The sequence below is a fragment of the Convolutriloba macropyga genome, chromosome 1, assembly GCF_964194025.1.
Source record: "Convolutriloba macropyga chromosome 1, txConMacr16.3, whole genome shotgun sequence".
In the NCBI taxonomy this organism is placed as follows: domain Eukaryota; kingdom Metazoa; phylum Xenacoelomorpha; order Acoela; family Convolutidae; genus Convolutriloba; species Convolutriloba macropyga.
The window spans coordinates 65,048,756-65,070,357 of record NC_134468.1 but is presented as its reverse complement, the minus strand read 5'-3'; the positions used below and the strand labels follow the sequence as shown (position 1 = coordinate 65,070,357).

At 38.9% G+C, this 21,602-nt stretch overlaps 3 protein-coding genes across 3 annotated transcripts in view; 2 read left to right on the top strand and 1 right to left on the bottom strand.

Moving 5' to 3' along the window:
* Positions 1 to 21,602, top strand: part of LOC142350648 (uncharacterized) — a 626,363-nt gene that overhangs the window by 267,464 nt on the left and 337,297 nt on the right. The window lies entirely within an intron of this gene.
* LOC142341676 (splicing factor 3B subunit 2-like) overlaps positions 1 to 21,602 on the bottom strand; it is a 542,910-nt gene that overhangs the window by 214,076 nt on the left and 307,232 nt on the right. The gene's annotated exons all lie outside the window — the stretch shown is intronic.
* The window catches only part of LOC142346159 (uncharacterized), a 51,039-nt gene that overhangs the window by 1,098 nt on the left and 28,339 nt on the right, over positions 1 to 21,602 (top strand). The window lies entirely within an intron of this gene.

Below are 21,602 nucleotides of genomic sequence, written 5' to 3'. Positions count from 1 at the left end.
TTTGTAAATTTTTGGCAACTGCCTCGGGGGTAAGATGGAGAAATAATACATTATGGAATTTTATTTTGGGATAGGGTTTATTTTGGGTTTATTTTGGGATAGGGAGTTTTTAATGAATTTTTGATGGAGGTTCGGTATGAATTTGGCCTTGTGGTAAATTTGCCAATTAAAATCCCAATTAAAATTGTTTGGAGTCGTCGAACGGGGTTGACTGAGGTGAACTAAAAATTTAACGGTCTTGTAAAAATAAGTTAATCTTAACAATTCATTCTTACAAAAAGTCACACTGCATCCTTCGTAATTATAATGTTGCTCAAACGAATTAAGGGCAATATCAGAATAGATTATAATGAAATCAGGATAAAAATTAGGGGACAAAGCTTCCGCAATTAAGTTAGATGGATTTTTTATGGGGTGGTTGAATCGTGCCCCCGGAGCACTGGAAATTTTAAGATTAACTCCTTGTGATTGGCAGTGGATATGGTAAGAATTTTGGCAAAAAACTGGGCATTTACAAATTTCGAAATTTGGGTTAATGTTGGACGCTCCGATGATTAAAATGTTTATCATAACAACTCTGAAAAATAAATTACTAATCGCGAACCGATGCTGCAGAGATTACTTGTTGAAATCGGTCTAAAAATTATTGAGAAATTTGAAAAACATTTATTAGAAAAATAGAGCACATTGGCTCTTCTTCCTCCTTACGAGGCTTTTATATTATGAAAAGACAATTACATATCACATGTTACAAAATATGAGCTCATGGCTCTCCTTCCTCTTCTCGAGGCATAAATAAATTACAATGTTAAACCGTTTCTAAAATGCTGTGTATATAGTTGAGCACAGTGGCTCTTCTTCCGCCATAGGCGGCTCTAAACAGTTATAAACTATCTGGAAGCTCGTTCATCTGCCAGAATTGCGAGTTTTCTTGGCAGACCAGCTCAATGAGCGGAATATTGTCCCAGATTGTCCCCGGAGTCCACTCATACTCAATTGTCAAAAGTAGTGGATACTCCAGTAGAACTCTGAGCGTCCGGCTCATCTGCTGTATCCGCCGCCTGCCAGCAAAACCTGTCAGGTGAACTTGTGTGAGCTCCCGAAACTCTGTAGTTGTCGAACACTTGGCCCTAAGCGCTTCGACCAGTACACCGATCTTCTTTGTATTCCGGAAAGCTCCGACATTTCCTCTGAAGTTTATGGTCTGAAACGCCTGGGCTATCTGAATAGCGGTCAGGTCGTGTAAATTCGGGTGAGGATCGTTCAGCCGTTCTCCTGTCTCAACAATTCTAACATTGATCCTCCGACGAACTGTCCTATTCAGTTTGGTACGTATTACGTCCAGCTAAAAAAAGTCACAAAACCTGTTTACAGGAAAGATGTCTTTTAGTGTTTGCCAAAAATATAACAACTGATTTACTCTTTGTAATTGACGAGGAGGCTGGCGGCTTGCATTGGAAACTAATTCCACTTGCTGAGGAGATCGGCTCGGAGTGCTTTGGCCTACGTCCAAAGTGTCCGTAGTATCAATTATCAGAGGGTCGGCCGTTCTCGCTGAAAATTCGGCCTCGCTAGGACTTTCAAGGCCAAGATTGTCTGATTGATCTTGGGAGATAAAGGACGGCAGAGAAGGGCTCACAGTTGATCTGTTCGTCTCATGAGCCGCTCGGACGATCAATGGCTGAACGCTATGCGAGGGTGCAGTTCGCTGCAGGTGAGCAAGGCGGACATCCTGAACTGTTCTATCGGCCACAGCCCCCGTTTCTTCAATCTCGTCCGCTAGACGACGCAGCTGGCGAACTATGGCCTCGGCATCATTTGCTGGAATGGCTCCGTTGTTGCCTAATGTTAATGACCTTAACGTCTGGCAAAGATCAAGCAATTGTCGAAGCATGCTACCGACTGCGAGCTGCTGTTCTGTTTTTTGTTCATACCATGATATTTTATGCATCAAAGATTGACAAGGACGGAGTGCTATGCGTTTTTGAAACTCGATAGTAATCCAAGTGCACACACACACACACACAAACACACACACATTTATACATAAATATTAAGATATATATATATATATATATATATATATATATATATATATATATATATATGTACATATACAAAATTATATGTTACATCATATTTAAGATGCCCACATATTTATGTATATGCGTACGTTTGAGACGTTTAATGCTACGATCTACTCTTAGCAACAAAACAAGTTTTTAATAATTTATTATGAATGTATTAATTTTATTAACCGATGTTTGATATTAAAATTAGATGCAGCAAACTGTAATATGTCTTCCTCTGTAGCCCAACGAGGGAAATTATGATTATTTTTGAATAAAAAATGAGCAACAATTAGACAGTAGAGCGAACATGCTGAACTCGTTAGCGGTTGTTCAAAGCCCCGAGATGGATAGATTTGCAAAAATACACGGCATTTCGACTTTCGGATTTTGTTTATGATATCAGCGAATTCAAGTTCAGCTTTTCTTCCAAAACTATCATAAAAATATATAGTTTGTTGTTTCTTGGCGACCATCAACCAATGTTCACCAGGTGAGTTTCTTGGAGCTGTGTTCAGAATGAAAAAAGTCTCGTCGGACAAATCATAGGGAAAACTGTCGGCAGCGAAACAGCCCAGAAATCGATAGGACAGTTCGGGATCCTTTGAAATGAGACGACCCAGAGTGAAGTTGTCAACCATTGTATATAGAAGAGTTCTTCACTACCTCTCTATTGCAATCAGCAAATGCAACAGAGCGACGCACTCCAAATAGGATCAGACGAATTGGGTTAGGTACTGCTTTTTGAAATTTTAATTCAATGGCCAGTCTGGTACCGGTCAGCTCTGGTCTGATTGTGTTATCATCAATACTAAGGTCTGCTGTCAGTCGGAAAACAGGGGTGAAATGATCATCAAACTCGTCCAAAGTTATACCATTGCCTGAATGAGTCATGTTTAATGACCGGAGAGTGTTCGGATAAACCCTTGCATTACTTGTTCTCACTTCTATAGGGGTGTTGCCAACCGTTTGACCTTCACGAGTAACTGAAATGGTGTCCAAAGCAAAATCAGAGAAATGAAAAGGGTTTGTATGGTAGCTGCCGCTAAAACTTTTCTCTGGAACCATCAGCATTATAAGATGACTTACAGGAGCTCGATTGAAAATGTCGTCCCGGAAATAAATGCTTGTTCCAGAAATAATCACAAATGAAACCATAACATCCTCTCGCCAATCGTATTGCGCTGCTTTCTTGCTCAGGGCTCGTTCAATTGATAAAAAGGTTTCAGTTCCTAACTCGAGCATGTGAACAAAAAGCGAGGCAGAAAGAACCTTAATTGTATAGTTCTTTGCGTCAACTGCTCCTTCTGGCTGCAGAAGAAGGAATGGATCTGTTGAGCGTGTCAGTCGTATTCGTAATTGGGAAACCTGGAAGGATGTATTTGTCTATTCCAGCCAAAAAACTGTCATTGAGAGTGAACCAATGTTTCCAGGGCCGTCTTGCATCGACAATATCCCGCCGATTATTGAAACCACTTTTTATGGGTAGGTCTTCTTCTTTTTTGTTGAAAACTGTGGGGTCGGGTTCGTAAGAGTAACCCTGACAAGCCAGAATTCCTGTTTTTGCGGAAGGTTCGAAAGACAAATCAGCTTCAACAATACTTTTGAAAGGATACAAGTTGTTAGCATTGGTAACTTGGGTACCAGCAACAAATACTTCGACGTTCTGCCAGAGACTGTGAGCGATGTTGTTTATAAAATAGGGCCTTATAGTTGCAGCTGTATCTTTACCGGAAGTTATTTTCTCCAGCGACAACTCTAAGCTCATATAAATGTTCCTAGTGTCAATGACTGTGCCTCCCAGTTCAGTACGCGCACCCTGGAACTCAAACTCGAGGACTGGAGCATTGCTATCTGTCGGTGGAAAGATCTGTTCATCAAAGGAGCGTTGAAAATCTACTAATACATGACTGGTTGAAAAAACATCCAAATCTGAATGAGTTGATGATATTGGGGGATCGGTGAACAAATTGGACATTGTCGCAATTAGTTTACGTTCTGAGTGAATTTTACTTTGAGGCGGAGTCGACAATTGATGAGAAAAAGTCTCTCCGAGTTCGTCCGACTGATTTTCTAGACGCTTTCTTGGATTGTGGTTTTCTTGTACTTTTTGTACTATAACGTGGTGTTCTTCTCTTGCGTTTGACTTTCCTCTTGTAAGGCCTACCCATCTGTCTAGATTTTTTTCTCCTCTTTTTTCTGCTTTTAGCTTTGATATTACGCTGCCTGAATTGTACACGTTTACTCCTCCCCGAACCCAATTGCTTTCTAACAGTAGTTTTTATCGCCTTTTTGAATGCCTGTTTGGGTTTTTTCTTTCCCTCAAAAATGTCCAACACCTCAGGAGCAGCTGACGATATGAAATTCTAAGCTAAAGGTATGCCATAACGTTTTGCCAAGGGAATGACAAAACTCTTCAACCCAACTCTTATGGCAGAGCCAATACCGCTTCCATACTGCCGCGAGCTGGACCCAATTGCCTGTTTGTTAGTTTTTATGCGATTAATGTGATGATTAATGTCCATCGCCTGACAAAAATGCTTCAAGGAATTTTTTGTCAAAACACACACAACTAAACAACAAGAACAGAAAAGTGAAAATGATTTCCTGACAGAAAACGGATGTTGTTTGATGCCTGGCTCTATGCCGATCTTCTTCATATCTGTAGGCAACCAGTTCCGGTTCATAAAACCTGCCAATAATTTTTTCACCCGCTCCATCCACTAAGCTGTAGGTGATGGGGCGGGTGTCTTTTTTGTTGTCGTTGCGAAGGGGTCTAGAAACAGAAGCAACTTTGAAGATTTCATCGGTGAAATTTTGAGTATAACCTTTGTCAAAAGCTGATTTGCTGATGCGCGATATTCGAACAGTTTGACCTTTTTTGAACTTTGGCTTTTTTTGCTAAATTTTCTAGATGTTTTTCTTGGCCTCCATTTTCTTAGCATGTCTGGGACATTCTTCTTCAACAAATCAACTGTGTGCTCCGGCCGCACGTTCTTTGGAGCCATGCCTAAAATTGGGTGGCTTCTGGAGTTTAACATTTTGACGAGTTTCTGTAGCTGACCAATATATCTGGTTGTCTGACGTTCATTGAAATATTTATAAAGCTTTGACTTTATTGTTCTTATGTATCGTTCGGCAATGGCACTTTTTGAATCATTGAAAGTGTTATACAAAACAATATCATTCTGCAGACAAAAACTTTTAAAAGCACCGCAAAACTCTTTGCCCTGATCAACCCAAATTTTTAAGGGGTAATCAGCACGTGCTCTCGGAAGCATTTTTTTGAGTGCTACCAAAGCAGTTTCAGATTGCTTGTCCTTCATGGGCTGAACCCGCAAAAACCGAGAAAAAGTGTCTACACAAACTAACAGGTACTGGTAACCATCATTCTCGGCGGCAAGTTTATCCATATGAGCCAAATCGACCGACCAGACATGATTTATCCCCAAACTGTGAACACGCAATCTTTTGAAACGTTTTCGATTGGGACGGAACTTTGTGTAAGTTTTCGATGACTGAAGAAATTCTTTGACTTGTTTCACTGATAAACCGCTTTCTCTAACTAAGTCATTCACCCCGCCAAAAGCGGCAACTGAATCAAGCGAGGTGTAAATGCCTTTGAGCCTTCGATATTCGTTTTCAGTCAGCAGGGAACTCATTATAGCGAACTGTCTTTAGTGTTCAAAAATTTTATCGCAGATGGGTTTAGAAAAAGATTTGAAAGTTGTTCTTTCGAGTAGTCTTGTAGCAGAGCTTCGATAAATGGCTTCAAACTTTTGTCAAAGTCCGACTTGGGACTGGATAGTTTTCTTAACAAATTTACCAGGGAGACTTCAGCACGACCAGAAGAAAGCCTAATAGACTTTTTTGCCAAGTTTATACGCAAGTTCCTGCAATCTTGCAGCAGGGAAAGCAGAACTTGAATTTTTCTTCGACGGCTTTTTTCCCGTGGGAGGTTTACCGTTGACTTTTTCTTGCTTTTAGTGTTTGAATAAGGAGCTGGGTTTGTAGCTTGAATCAATGTTTTTTTTGGCTCTTCACCCTGAGGTCTTTTATCCGATGGGCCGGGAATACTAGAACAAGAATTCTCATCATTGTTAATTTCTTTTTGCGAGGATATTGTGTTTTTTAAGTTACTTGATTCTACCACTTCACGGCCCAGAGCTCCGATTTTTTGTATTTTTGCTGAAAAATTACCAACATTTTTATCTTCGGATTCAATTGAAGATATGGGCAGCAGGATAAATTGTGTTGGTTTGCCGGTTGTTCTTCGCGATTGAGCAGGAAACATTGAGTTGCAACAGCCTTCAGAAAATCAATAGCCGTTCTGCAAGCGTTTCAAAAAATCAGAAAAAAGAATTGAATGCTTTTCACTTAGTTCTGGTGAATCGATGCAATCAACTGACAATCTCCCACTCTTCACTGCAGGTCTAAAAAACGTTGTACAGGACAGTTGGCTTCCGTTTACCACTTTGTTGTTTTTGATCGAGATATTCAACTGCCCAGTAGAGAGACTGCCAATACACTGACTTGTTATGTTGGTGCAAAAACGAAGTTCGTCAGGACACTGCGTTGTTAAATCTACCAGAAAATGACCATATTGTTGTTTTGACATCGATAACTGGTAGCAACAGTGGATGAAATTAGAAGGGGCACATTCAATTTCAGTTCCCGAAATTTTCAGTTGCCTGCCAATTCTGGGAGACTGCGTAAGTATGATATGCGTGGTATTCTTGTCAATAGACACTGAATATTTTCCTTTTTGATAGAGATTGTGTTTAATGAAAATCACATGGAGTTTTTTGTGACGACCGGCTGTCGCAAGGTTCTCAAACGCCTTGCTCTCTAAAACTTCTTCACATGAATCATCAAATAGTAGTAGTGTGCTCTGACCGGTAACTGGTTCAAAGTTTTCCACAAACTTGTTCAACCAATCGTCAATACCATTGGATGAACGTTCGACACCCTCTGTAATCAGTGATTAAATGCAGTGAAAAATGAAGTGTGGGGAGCACTCAGCAGCCATCTGATCATAAACTGACTGCCAAAACCGGTAAAAAACAAAAACTTGATAGAAAGGAGGCTGGAAAATACCACTTGTTGCGACCGGTTCGCGGAACATCTTGTATATTAAAAAACTTTTACCCGACTCAGATGATCCACATACACACATAAATATTCGCTCTGATGTTGGAATAATTTTGTTCATGTCAACTTTTATCCAACACAGCACCGTTAATTTTGCATCGGAGGTAGAAGGAAAGTCAAAAGTGCTGAAAGTATTGTGAAATAGGCAGTTTTTTCCTCACAGTTGGGTTCTCTCAAAGATAACTGCAGCACGCAAACTACAGACATTATCAGTACGAAAGCTATTTGACTCAAGAACAACAAATCGGATCTTCGCGTTATGCAGCACACAAAACGCCAAACTGATTGGGATCTGCTTTCGGTTTCAGGGTTGAACTTGAAATCGGGTGAGGAACTATTTTCAATAGCGTTATCAGTCTCGTCTAAGTTTGTCACCTCCACAGTTTGTGTCACATTATTTCCTGAATTGGGCCTAGGCGCCGGAAGGATGTATCCAATTGTTGTACTCAAAATAGTAAAATATGTAGTGTTTTCGGCGCAGGTCAAAATTGACTTTTCGAGTGAACTGTTCTTTAAAGCCAATTGTACGAGACAAAAAATTATTAACAGAACTACAACAAAGTACTGAGCAAGGAACAAGATCTGATTATGAGGAACTTTACTGCAATTAAACGTATCACCGTGAAGCTCGGCGCTGCGTATTGACTTTAACTCAAATTTCTTCTCAGTCGTTACTTCTCCTAAGGGCAGCTCCACACGCTGCTTTTTACTGTTACTCATTTCTGTTAAATGATCTAACATGGTGTAAAAAGTTGTTTATTAAATAACAAACACGTCAAATACTAATAATAGGTACATAGTTTTACAAAAAAGAGTTCAACTCTCAGCGTTGAGTCTTTCGCGTCTAGCACTAGTTCCAGCATTAAATGGATAGTGCCTAATGCCGTCTTCAAAAACTGAATCATTAATTTCCTCATCACCAGCCTCGCCGCTCGAATCAGCTTCACCATCATGCGCGTCGGTCTCATGCTCATCCTCGTTATCGCTGCCATGTAAACTGTCCGACATAGCCTCTAACAGAGGACTCCAAAAGTTTTCATCCAATAACAATCTAGCTCGGGAGTAGCTTGGATCAAATCCAAAACTCCGTTGATATGTTGGAGCTGTTGTCAGTTGCCTCTGCGGCCCCACACGATCAGGATTCTGGGATCCTCCGATTTCATGGTTTTCCATATTACTAATATTTTGTAACGGTTGTCTGAATCTAGAAAAGCTGTAACCTTCTGATATGGATTCCTGAGGACTAAATGCTGATGCTTGTGCAGATGCCCGCCCGTCGCCGCCGGATCCGCTCGCGCCCCGCCCGTCGCTGCCAGACCCGCTCGCGTGCGGTCGCGACAAAAACCGCGGTCGGTCGCCGGCTTCCACTGCATCAGTAAAGTTTTGATGAGGGCTGCTGACTTCTTGGTCCGTTAATACTGCTCTGTCGGGTGTGTTGGGTGGACGAACATTTTCCTTGTTCTCAGTTCTTTTCGAGCAAATCATATTGACAACTGAAAAACAAAAAAACTTGTGAGCAAAATGTTCTAATTTTCTCTACCGAAATCGTTTCGACTGTATGATATCAAAACAAATCAATTGCAACACTTCTTTTACAAAACTGAAGTTACTCTTTCAAACCAAAATGTATGCCTTAAAAGTTGCAAGATCTTAGAAGATTCTTCAACAATATCAGTCCAAGAGTCGCTTTTGATTTTCATTCTTCCAGACTTGAAAAACAAAAATTCCGCCGATTTTGTCTCTAGTTTCACTGACATAGCTAGATTTGCAACAACATGAACACGTGCTGATCGCAGTTTGTATTTTACGTAATGAGCCATATAAGCTATAGACGGCATTTCTGCAAGAGATAAAAGCTGCTTCAGATCAATTTCTTCACTGATCCACTTGATTTCAAAACTGATTGGGGTGGCAGCAAGTCCCATCGATCGTAACTTGTTGGTGAAGCGATCAACTTGAACCCAAGTCTCGAATACAGTCTTGCAGCCGCTCATTAACATTTTTCCCGTGGGGTACAGGCATCCAAATGCTGCGGGATTTGATAAAGTCAGATATAGCGGTTTACGTTTTTTCCATTTTTCAATAAAATCAGGAAAAAATCGAGCAGCAACTGGAACGTTTATCTTCGTCAGAAATTGCACACAGGCTGTAACATCAATCACTTTGATTGAATTGGCAATTGTCTCCTGATTTGGGAATGAGAAGAAATCGGCAGCACTCATTACAAACTGAAAAACAGCAACTGAAAAACGTTCGGACAAATTCTAAAAAAAAGAAACAATTCTATTTTTGCTAGAAAAAATTTACCCCGGGGAAACTATATTTTCAGTTTTACTTCCAACTAACAAGGTTAAAAAAGCCATACTGGATTGATCCCCAGTAACTGCTGCGTCACTTCCAAATTCAAAGGTGACTTTCATTTGTTCCGCAGAGCTTGCCATACACTGAATACAACTTTCGGGCTTGCTTAACAGGCAGAGAGCAGCTACAAGATAGTTCGCCGGGTCTCCCGTCGGAAAATGCAGTTCGTCCTTCCTGATCAATTAAACCATCTCCTCCAAGCCGTCGGCCAAATCGTTTGGTCCAGACATCTACGTGGTTTAGTATTGGCTCAAACGCAGCTAATCTGCTAAACTCCTTTCCCGATAGTGTGAAGAACGGCTTCAACAAGTAAGTCTTTTTTCCAATCATAATACTGATTGCTTCATTCGGCACACAGTCTTCATCGCAGTTCTCGGCTCCATCTTCTTCGTCAGACTGCGCAGCGATAAAACTTTCTGAATTTTCAAGTAGTTGTTTTCGCCAGAAAAATTCCACACGTGTTTGAAATCCGTTAGACTCATCTACAGATTCACCGCAAGCTGACAAAATTGCGTCATAGGAGCAGACCCTGACAAACAAATTCTTTGTTATAGGCATAAACGCCATGTTATCAGATCTGAAAAAATACTAAGCTGATGCATAGAATATTAGTTAAGGAAAGTCGAATCGCGCGAGCAATTGATAAAAAGGTATTAACCAAAGTTATACATTGTTTACGATACAACATACACTAACTAAGATGAGAACAAAAAACACAGTTACAGAAACATCAAAAATGGTTTCCTAATGACAATGAAGTTGCCAAACTGTTTTTGATCGAAGCACTGGAGGACGTTTGGGAAAAAAGCGTTGATTTTCTGGGTGGTTCTGCCACGCTTTTTTAAAAGTTTTCTGAAAAACTGAACCCTGAATAACAACATGCGACTTTTGCAGGTGAACAAAAGCTGCAAATAGTGAGAACGGACACCACACATTTCTCTGCTCAACACGAAACCCCTTTGGAAATGCTAATCCGGGTCCAGGTTGATGCGCATTAAAGTAGTTGCGTACGATATCGATCACAGTCTCCAACCCCCAATTTGTACTTGGCATGTGCGAAAAGGGAAAATCATCCTTCTCGTTGGTGTTTTTCACTTTGTTAGAGATATGAAGCAGCAAATGCACATGGTTGCACAAATTGTGTGACTCAGCGACTGGATTGCTGCTTAGTATGCACTTGCCGTAGCCGCGTTTGTTTTTCTGCTCGTCACATTCAGCAGCAACACACTCGCTTGCATCATCAATGAATCCGCACTGTCGTAAACATTGATGATAATGCGCTCCCAGAACGAATGAGACGCCTGCGTCTGACAACAATTTAACCAGGTCTATCTTCAGGCACTTGGTTTGTTCTAAAGCATCCTTTTCGCTTTTTTGAGATGGGTAGAAAACAAAGTGAGCAAAGGATCTAGAACAACTCTTTCGAAATTCCATTGCCTTTTTCTGAAAAAAACTATCAATTATCATCAAATATATAGAAGTGGGATTTTTGATTTGGAAAGTTAACAAACTGTTTCTTTTTATAAAAAAAATCCAAATTAAGAACAACAATATCCATAAGGAACAGAACTACCAGTTTCAGAGGAAAAAACGCGTTTATTGCTAGTTGTTTTTGTTACTTTTTGACAAAAACTGTTGTGAATTCTTCCACTGCGAACACATCTTTTCATCGAGCTGAAGGGAGACCTCAATTCATGAACTTCTTGGAGTACCAATTTCTTGAATCCATCTTTATCAAATATTTTTTCACACGCTCTGTTCATTGTGATGCCTTTCATTTTGAAAACATTGTAATCATTAGATGTGTCTGAATAGAATCCACTCAAACAATAGAATTTTGGCCCACCGCTGAAGAAGTCAGTAATAACAACGTTAGAGGGAATTTCATCGGTCATATCGCCCATGAAACTCCCCAATTCAATATCAGGTTCAGTATTCGAGCACCCATCTTGTAAATACATAATGCTGTCGGTATCACAATATAGAACATTTCTAGGATCTTTCACCTTCACCATGTTTTTATATAGAAAACATCTTGCATGCGCCGTTGTGAAAGCAGCTAGAACCACATTCGATTTTCTGTTAGATTCTACCTCTTCGTCGATTAATTGATATTGTATGAACATCAGATCATCGCCAACCAAAGATGCGTCAACAACACGATTCGTATCTGAAGTGAACATTTTCACAACATCTGCGTAACTATTGATATACCTTGTTTTGGGGAGATTTTCCCTCATCCCCAGGTAACCCCAGAACGAATTCAATAGGATTTTGGATATGAAACGAATTCCTTCATTGTAAGACATGTTCGAAGCGTTCAGAGCTATTCCTTCTTTTTGCTCAAAGTCTCTCAAGAATTTTTCTCTGTGTTGACATGGCTCGTCTGTGTTGCTATGTACACAGTCACAAATATTTCCCCAACCACTAGCTTCGGTTTTTAGTTTCAAAAAGGTCTTTATATAATCTCTGAACAAGTTCTGTGATCTCTTTGAGTATTCCCAATTCCAAACTTCAGCAACATCAAGTATCCGATATCCTTTCTCTACAGCAAGCTTCAATTCCGTCGAAACAAATGTCCCAAAAAATGATCTTTCCGAAGGTGCTGTATGTGAACAAAATTGGAAATTGCTCTCTTCAACAGGTTGTTGTGCCATGTTTTTAGTTACCACGCACTCCTTACAGAGAGGGAAGAACAATTTTTTGTTATGTTTGAAAGGCAGAACGGGAATCAGCAGATCACGAGGAGCAAGAACCACACACTTTATTAAGCCAAAGAACGTTTCTGTCAAAACACAGTTTTCAACATAAGTAAAACTTTCACTGTAAACAGAATTGTCTAGCGCTTTTAATTTTCTATTTTTGGAGCACAGATAATGCTCTGGATCATCGTTGAAGATGGGTGCGACCAAAACTTGATCAGGATGACCAACAGGATAGAAGGAATGAGCGTTAACATATGGGTACAAAGAGCAAACATCAACATATTTCAAATTGAATTTACTCTCACCTTTGTGCCAGTAAGAGTAAAAATTTTCAGTTCGTCCTCCAACAAAAGCATCTCTTGCCTTAAGGGGTGCAAAGATGTTGCTCTTCTTCAAAACTGTTGGTAATTTCTCTTCTGCTGGAAGTATAGGGCGGTCAAAGCTGCAAGTTGTTACATTCTCTCGTTGTATTAATTTATCAAAATCGCAACCCCAAATATGCTGAACGTCGACAATTGAAAACTGAATTCCATCTTTAGTAAGAAATTGTGTTCCTAACTCCTTCTGTGTTGAGAACCAAGCTAAACGGTTCACAAAACTGTCTTGATAAAGAGTCTCCATACTAACTCCGGCCTTTTTATTAAGTTCTTTGCGATTTTTAAAGCATTTTGGACAGCCGTGGTAATAGCAACCGAAAAACTCAAAAACTGTTGCCTCGTAGGTTTCTTTGCAATCCCAAATATTTGAGATGTTTTTTAAAAGAATTCCGTCAACTTTGAACTGCCCAACTCTTTGTTCACCTGATTGTTTACAGGTACTGATATTTGACGGCGACTGTGAAAATACATTTGAGCGGTACATCCTGAGGGATGCATTAGGCGTGTCAGAGAGAAAACTTCTTTCTTGCCTTTCTCTCCATTCGAGCCACTGGTTAGCTGAAAAAGAGGTTCTATCCAAAGCTCTATAGCCGTTCGTAGGCAAAATTGCAATCGAGTTGGAAGGCATAAAAAAAGTCGATAAATGTAATTGCAAGCGGAAGCAGCAGTACATGCGGTTTTGAAGACATCAACACCAAAACATGACTCTGCTATCAATTGACGAAACTTGCATACACCCATCCTGAGGAGTTCAACATCAGAGCGACAATACTGTAACAACTCCTCTCTAAAATTGTATCGAAGATCTTCTTCTCGGTACTTCTCCTTTTGACCGTCATGCCACAGTTTGAACTTTTCGTACTCTTTTTTGTTAGAGAACATTTTGGCACCAAACACACAAATAGGAGGAAAATTGCCTGCCTCTAGGGTTCTTGATTCATCTCCCACACAATGGCTACAGTCATCAGTCCTAATAAATGTCCACAAACATAGATCTCCCCTTTCACACTTCTTCCGATCGTGCAGCGTCATGTCGTTGTTCAAAGATTGTGATGATGTCAAATAGTGAGGAAAATATCCTTGTCTGAGTTCTGCTATTCCAAATGTCTCCGGAAACTTCCGTAAGGGAACAGGAATAAAGACATATGAGTCAATAAACCGTTTGTTGCCCACTTTGAGCGAAATTATTTTGTTTCCTCTCAAAACAATTTTGGGCACGTACTTTTGTTTAGTATAAAGCCATTGCAAGACTGGAAGGAAATCAAAGCCACTTCCGAAATGAGCAATAAACCATTCATATTTTCTCACCCGTTGACTGTTCTTCAGAAAGACTTCTGAGCAGAAACGGTCAATACAATCGTACCCGTCGTAGATTTCCTCCAGCGAGCCACTAAGATTTCTCGCAACCAGGAGAAAAGGTTTGTGCTCGTTATCATTCAAGCAGCTCTGATCTGTTTCAATATCAAATGCCCAAATATTTTCATTATCAACGGCCGGTGAATCCCTTTGTTCAACATCAACCTCGTGGAAGCCATCTTCTTCACCAAACTCAATTTCCTGAAATCTCTCCAACTTTCTTTGTGGCTCATTGTCTTCGACTTCTTTTGTACAAAATGTAGATTTGCGCTTTCTGGGTTTTTGCACATAACACTCGTGCTCTTTTGACCCAATCTTTGGATACTGTTGATAACAAACAAGACAGAACTTCTGAGAACAAACATGGTTAGTCGACGAATGTTTGGGTATCGTTGAGTTGCACAACGGGCATTTAAGTAATACAGGCATATCTGCTTCTCGATGTGGCTGTCTAGACAAAACTGACTCCTTAATGATAGACCACAGACAGCACACTTGAACTCTTGACGTTTGCCAAACTCGGGTGCAGTAGTGATATATCCAGTGCGATTTAAGCAACCATCTGTCGGCATAAGCCACAACCACTCGCTGGACATTGATGCTTTACGCAAGAGTAACCTTTGTGACACGCATAGCAGTAAAAACGACAGCTAAATAAGCCCTTCATTGACTTAATTACGTCAACGTGACCGGACTCCCTGTCGTAAAGCAGATCAACATGGAGCTCCTTATGGTCATTGAAGCTCTTCAAATAGACACCCATAAAATTTCTGTCGTAGATCGTAATGTTGACATTATTAAAAACCGGCGTGGCCGCAATGCTGCTGAGATCCTCGAGAGTGAGTTTGTCTCCAGTGTTTTGAAATATCTTGAGCTCTTTGAATTGTTTCAATCGAAATAGAAGCTGCTTAACTTCCGCTGTCTGAATAGACTCGGTCCAACGTTTTTGCTTTTTATCTTCTGCTGATGCGTTGCTGATAGCTAGACCCACGGCAAGAGCTCTTATCAGACAATCATTATTTTGCAATTTGATTGTAATGACAGATCTTTTTGCTGACAAGAATGTGTACAAATCGGGCACAGACCTGTTTTCAATTCCACCGATTTTTTTGCCACCCATCGACGGGAGGGATATACAAAGCAAGTTTAATTTGATATCACTGCTTATATCAAAACTTTCATGCGAATTGAGAACTCTATCAAGTTCATTTAAAATAAGATCAACATTAATAGTACTCGCATCTTGAAAGGGTATATGAATGGGGTAGTTCAAGCTGGGTGCATTCAAAACAATTCTTACACGATGGGAGACTCCATTCATTTCGCTCAGCACATCGGCCACGAGTGTACTGATTAGGTTTTCAAAAATTTCTCTCAGATGAGGGATGTTACGCTCAATATCAACAAATAGTACTTCGGAATCCCTGCTAACGGCTTGAAGGCTGCTTCTTCTCTGAGGCCGACTAATGATAGTGTAATGTTGGCTCGGATCGAACCCAGACGGTCTCTGGTTGCGTTCATCAGTTGTTTGTACGTTCTGTGAAGATACATGGTCTCGCGGTTCACTCTCTTGAGAAATGCTCTCAGCTTCATCCTGAGTTGCATCGACACCAGCTTTATTCGACATTGTTTTCTGGAACCAAACTAGAACTCAGCATGGATCAACTAACGGCACGTCGATTTACTATGTGCTTAAGATATCTGCTTCAGACAATTTTAATTACAAAAACATAAAAAGTACACAAACAAAACCTATAAAACACACAAACAGAAAGTACTCAGAATCACAACAAACACAGAAAGTAGAAAAAAGAAGAGAACCAAAGTTTTCTTGTCAACTTTGTCTTTTAGAGTTATTGATGATGACATGTTTTCAGTAAGAGATCGAAGGATCAGCCAGAGTCTCAGTTCTGTTTTGTTGAGGGCTTGAGAAACTTGGGTTGCTCATTTTTGTCCTGGAGGTTGCCAAAAACAGTACCTGGAGCAACATAGCTTGCAAACTTTCCTTTGAAGAAGATGGCTGAAGCTCGACACGGATTCGCATCTTTGGGCATTCCAAGCATGTTGTAGCAATAGCTAAGTGATCTGTACACTGCTTCCAAACGAAACATCAAGTTGAAATACTGGAAACGGGATATATTATTCGTTAGTTGACCACTGCAGATTACATCTTGGAAACAATTTCTAATATGCAACAACCTCTGCAGAGCAAGCGGAAAATCAGGTTGTTTTTGAACTGAACCAAACAATAAAGTATCGGCCTCCAGTAATTCATTGCTCAAAACAGAAAGTCTGGCTGCTATATCCTGATTTTCTGTCATAATAAGGCACTGAAAATCAAAAAATTTCTGTAACTTTTTCCGTATGAAACTAATTTAATCGGGGACAGCCTCAGACTTGCAAACAAAAACGGAACGATTCTAGAAATTAAAAATACAAAAGCAACGCTTTCAAAATGTAAATAACTGTATAAAACACAAAGTATGACATATAATCCAGAAGTTTAATATTCTGGGTCCACGATGTTCAAGAGCTCGCGGAAAGTTAAATCAGTTGCTAGCAATTTCTTGGAGTAACGTTTTCTCTTGGAAGCCTTATTGGGTAAATAGTTTTGCTCGCACATTTCTGCATTTTCTTTGAGAATGCCAGAGAACCGCCTCAGGAGTACCAGCAGCACTCCAGGATCCTGTATCACATCGTATACTTTCAGCTCTTTCAATTCTGGTACCAACATATTTTCCAGGACGTGAAGTGCGAGGCAGGCATCATCGAACTCCATATTCTGCCCAACGGAACCCCCACTATAAACAGAAACAACTCCTTTCTGCATCAGCTGCAGATGCTTGGAAAACCTTTGATCCAATCGTTTACAGAAACCCGAAGCACCCTGCTCGCAAAGAGAATCCAGTGGATGGTCATTATTAAGACTTGCAGTGTTTTGAGAAATGGAAGCAGCAGTTGATAAGTTGCCCGGTTGTGGTTGATTATTCTCCTCTTCTCCACTTGATGCTACCGGTGAGAGCATCGGATCACTCTCTGAATCGGAACAAATATTGACACGTAACTCCTCACCACCCATTCTCTTAACACTGAAATATGAGATTAGAAATTAGGGCAAATGAGTTTCAAAAAACTAAAAGTTACAGAAAAAAATGTGGTTCAGCTTTGAGAATTAAATTGTCAACCCAATAAACTACTAAAGGGGCCACACAAACAAATGATAGCTCCAAACAAATTCGTTGAAATAAGTAAAAAGAGCCCACAATTTGCGCTATGAGCAGCCACATTGGTGTAGTTTTTCTATTAGGGACAAAGAAACGAACTGGGTCAAAACTTCTTTGGAATCTTTTTCTTCCCATTTTTATTTGTGATACAAATTTTTGATTGCCACATCTCATCAGCATTTGGCTGAGATTGGGGCAGATCAATAAATTGCTTTGCCACAACTTCCGATCGCTCAGCATCAGCTTCTTCCTCCGAATCTCCAAGTTCAACTGTCGAGGTGATTTGTTTCAGATCTGCTCGCACTTCCTCACATTTTTGATTAGGCTCTAGCATATCTGATATGACCTCCTAAAACTCTTCCCTTTTCTCAAGATCTTCACTTGATAAGGATTCAGACGGTACACTGCCTGTGATTCCTGTTATAGCAATCAATTCATCCATCGTTAATCCCAGTTGATTTACCCGGACCCAGTTGAGACAATCTGTTGCTGACTTCGCGCTCGTACAGCCCTCAATTTTGAATAACTTGATGTGGGCGTAAACTCCAGACTCATATTTTTTCACTGATAAACGAATAAATCTTCCATTTTGAGCTCTCAAGTCAAAATGCTTTGCCGTAGGATTCATTCGAGTATCTTCCTCCGCTGTAATCTTCAGTGACAGGTCTTTGCCGGTAACTCCAGTTATCAGTTTTCTCTTTTTCATCCATTGAGAAGCCATTGATTTCCTAAACGTATTAGATAGTTATTTGTCGAAATTGTAGAGTAAGCTGAGTTCTGCCATCCCCAACAAAGGGTAGCAGTTCTCCCGATTCTGATCTTATTTCTATTAGCACATTGCCAATAGACTGTTTTGCTACTTTCTTGAATTGAGCCTGGTGAAAGCTTCGAATAATTGAAGAACCGTAACCAAAAAACCCTCCCGGTTTTACAGCTTCCCCGGGTATCTTTTGGGAAACATCAAATACCGGACAGGATCGTAGCAAAGGGGCTTTGTTTTCGCCAACAAACTGAGGATCGATAAAGTCACAGTATATAAACAAGTGATGAAACCGATTAATATCGGCTGCGTACGTTGGCACATAGGTTAAAATTGGACCTATAAGTTTTTTTCGCTCTAACCCAAGTATATATTGAAGGTCCTTAGAAACGCTAATAAAATGAACCTCTGACGCTTTTGTCGAGGAACAAATTTTGAGTACATGACTAGAATCGTATTGGAAATCGAGATATTGAATCAATTTATCGGATCGCTCTCTTTTTCGATCGATAGCATTGTTCATTTCAATACGTATTTCCTCAATTGTATGATACATGCCTTTGCGCATTTTACAGCCTTTGTAGAGTCTAGTGCTATTTGACCAGCGAAGATCAAAAGTCCCCTCAACTATATTAAAAATATTTCTAGGATACGAAATTTCAAGAAGGGACACCTCCCAATGACCAAACAATTCTATGCACTCAGGCAAAACAGTACGAAAAGAAGCGAGAGTGTTCTCGGGATAAATATTGAGCGAAGAGTTTGACGCCAGTTCAAGTGTAAATGCCATTGATTTTTGCAATAAGTAGTAAAAATGAAAACCGAAAATTTTTCTTTTAAAAAGCGACTAGACAAAAAGAGCAGTAATTGGCAAAATGACACTTACCAAGTTCTAGATATGTGAATTCAACAGAAGTAATGTAAACGAGGATCCTTCCAGGAATAGAACCAGCAAAATCTGAAATAGGAAAAACATCTTGCAGAAAACTCAAAATCGCATCTACAAAAAATCACAGAAATATTTTAAAACAACTGTCTCCAAAATTTTAATTTTAGAAAAATAATTCAATAGGTGTTTCTTTTAGATCGGAAACTGAAAACAATAGATCTTTGTCGTGTTCTAGAAAGAAGGTAGTTTTATCAGACTGCAGAAAGTTTAGGAGTTCATCATAAGTTTTGTGGCCATTGTTGAAAAGAGTAAATCGAATCTCTTTGTTTGTGCTCTGGTCTACAAGATCCATGACAACAAAATGTTTAGGCTCCGAAGTGAAGAATCCACGCAGTGTGCAGCGAAGTAGACAGAGCTATAAGTACTTGCAGCCCATGTCCAGAAAATACTCCATCTTGTGAAATTAACAGAGAAGGTAAAGCAGAAGCAAATATATGAAATCGATTTTTGCCGCTAAATGTATATATCGTCAGAAATGTTACTTGATCGACTTCTTTTAGCTACCAAAATAAAGGAAGAATTGAAACTGAAATTTAAGATAGAACAAAAGTGAGGCCGGCGGAAAAGAAATCTTGCAATCAGTGTTCCCAACTGAGAGATGTCTAAATAACGAAGAGAAATTGAAAAATATTAGATACTTCAATTCAACGGAAAGTGAACGAAATTGTGAGAATCGACAACAGAATAACAATATTACAAGAGATTGTAAAAATTTTAAGAAGTGAAAAGGGTAAAGAATTCAACGGAGGAACTGATTTGCAGAACTGAGTACAACAAAATGAGAAAACGAGAACTGAACCAACAACAGAAATTTTTGTTCTAATTTACTGAAAAAAATTAAAGATACAATAAAATTTAAAAACTGCTTAGAGTAAACCTCTCATTGGCCAAAAATGATCATTTTTTGTGTTTGTGTCCGAGTACCTGCCCAATTTTTCACAATTCTGTTTCAAAATAAACCAATCTTTTTTCTCTACGATCAAAAGAAACGATTGCAATAAATTTGTAAAAAAAGAAAAAACAAGATGCAAATGACCTTACAAAACCAGCCAATCAACAAATGACAATACTGAATTTGTTTTGGCAGCAGTATAAAGTCTCAAAGGAAACAGTGCACGCAGCCAGGTCGATATAATTGCACATCAAACCGCAGAAAAAGACTCTCAGTCTGAAGCAACAAACACAACAAAAGACTAAAAGACTAAGTGGAGCCGAATTAGAAAGACAAGTATTTATCCTCAGCAACATGAGAAGACAGTAAACAACTTAAGCTAAATTAATTCTCTAAATGTTGTGGGGGCGCCCTCTTTCGAAGACAGATGTTATTAAATTGCTTTATAACCACATCAAGTAAGTCGTAACATGAAAACAAAAAAGGCCTGAAATTTACAGTAGATGAATTTTTAATTGAGTTACGGAACCAGTTTGGCTGGATTTCAGCATTAAAAAATGTTTGCATCAGTTCAATAAAAATATTCAACCAATAAAAACAGTAAAGAACACAAAAGTAGAACTACAAACAACAACAAGCATGAAATATTTTTTCCAGATTATTAAGCCTAATAAGTTCCGTCTCATTTGACTGAGCAAGTTTGCTTCTGACGTTCGCATGACGTTTAAATATCTATCTATGTATGTAAATATATATATATATATATATATATATATATATATATAAAATATATATATATATATATATATATATATATATATATATACATATATATATATATATATTTATGCATGTATGTATGTATGCATTTATGTATGTATATACGCATGTATGTATGTATGTATGTATGTATGTATGTATGTATGTATGTATGTATGTATGTATGTATGTATGTATGTATGTATGTATGTATGTATGTATGTATGTATGTATGTATGTATGTATGTGTGTATGTATGTATTTATGTATGTAGATATGTATGTATATGTGTATGTATGAATGTATGTATGTATGTTTGTATGCATGCTTTTGTATGTATGTATGTATGTATGTATGTAAGTATGTATGTATGTATGTATGTATGTATGTATGTATGTATCTGCGCGATATATATATATATATATATATCTATATATATATATATATATATATATATATATATATATATATATATGTATATATATATATATGTGTGTGTGTGTGTGTTATGTGTGTGAGAGTGGGTGTGTCTACATTGGATGTCTGCACCTAACGTACAGATACGTAAAAAAAATCCACGCAAGATTCATATGACTCAAATATGAGATGAATTTTTAATGCCGCGCAGATTTCTGCGCGATGTACAGAAATCCTGAATATAGTGATATCCGCATGAAAAAAAAACATTTTTAAAACCCATTTTTTTGAAATTTTGTAAAACGCAGAAATCTGCGCACCGCGCAGAGTTCTGCGCTGTAGCGCATGTTTTTATTATTCTTTTCTCCTTTAATTTTGAAACCGCAGCAGCGACTCGCATTATTATAATAAAATTGTCTTTAGGATGTAAAATAAATTTTGGAGGGAAACAAAAGAGATGGATAAAATTTAGATAACCGCAGAAATGATTTGTTAGAACTCAAATGAGCCCCGCCGCAAAACAACCGTTACTATCGTTAAATATTAATCCCACCTGCTCCTACTTCAAGTTTTGTTTTATTA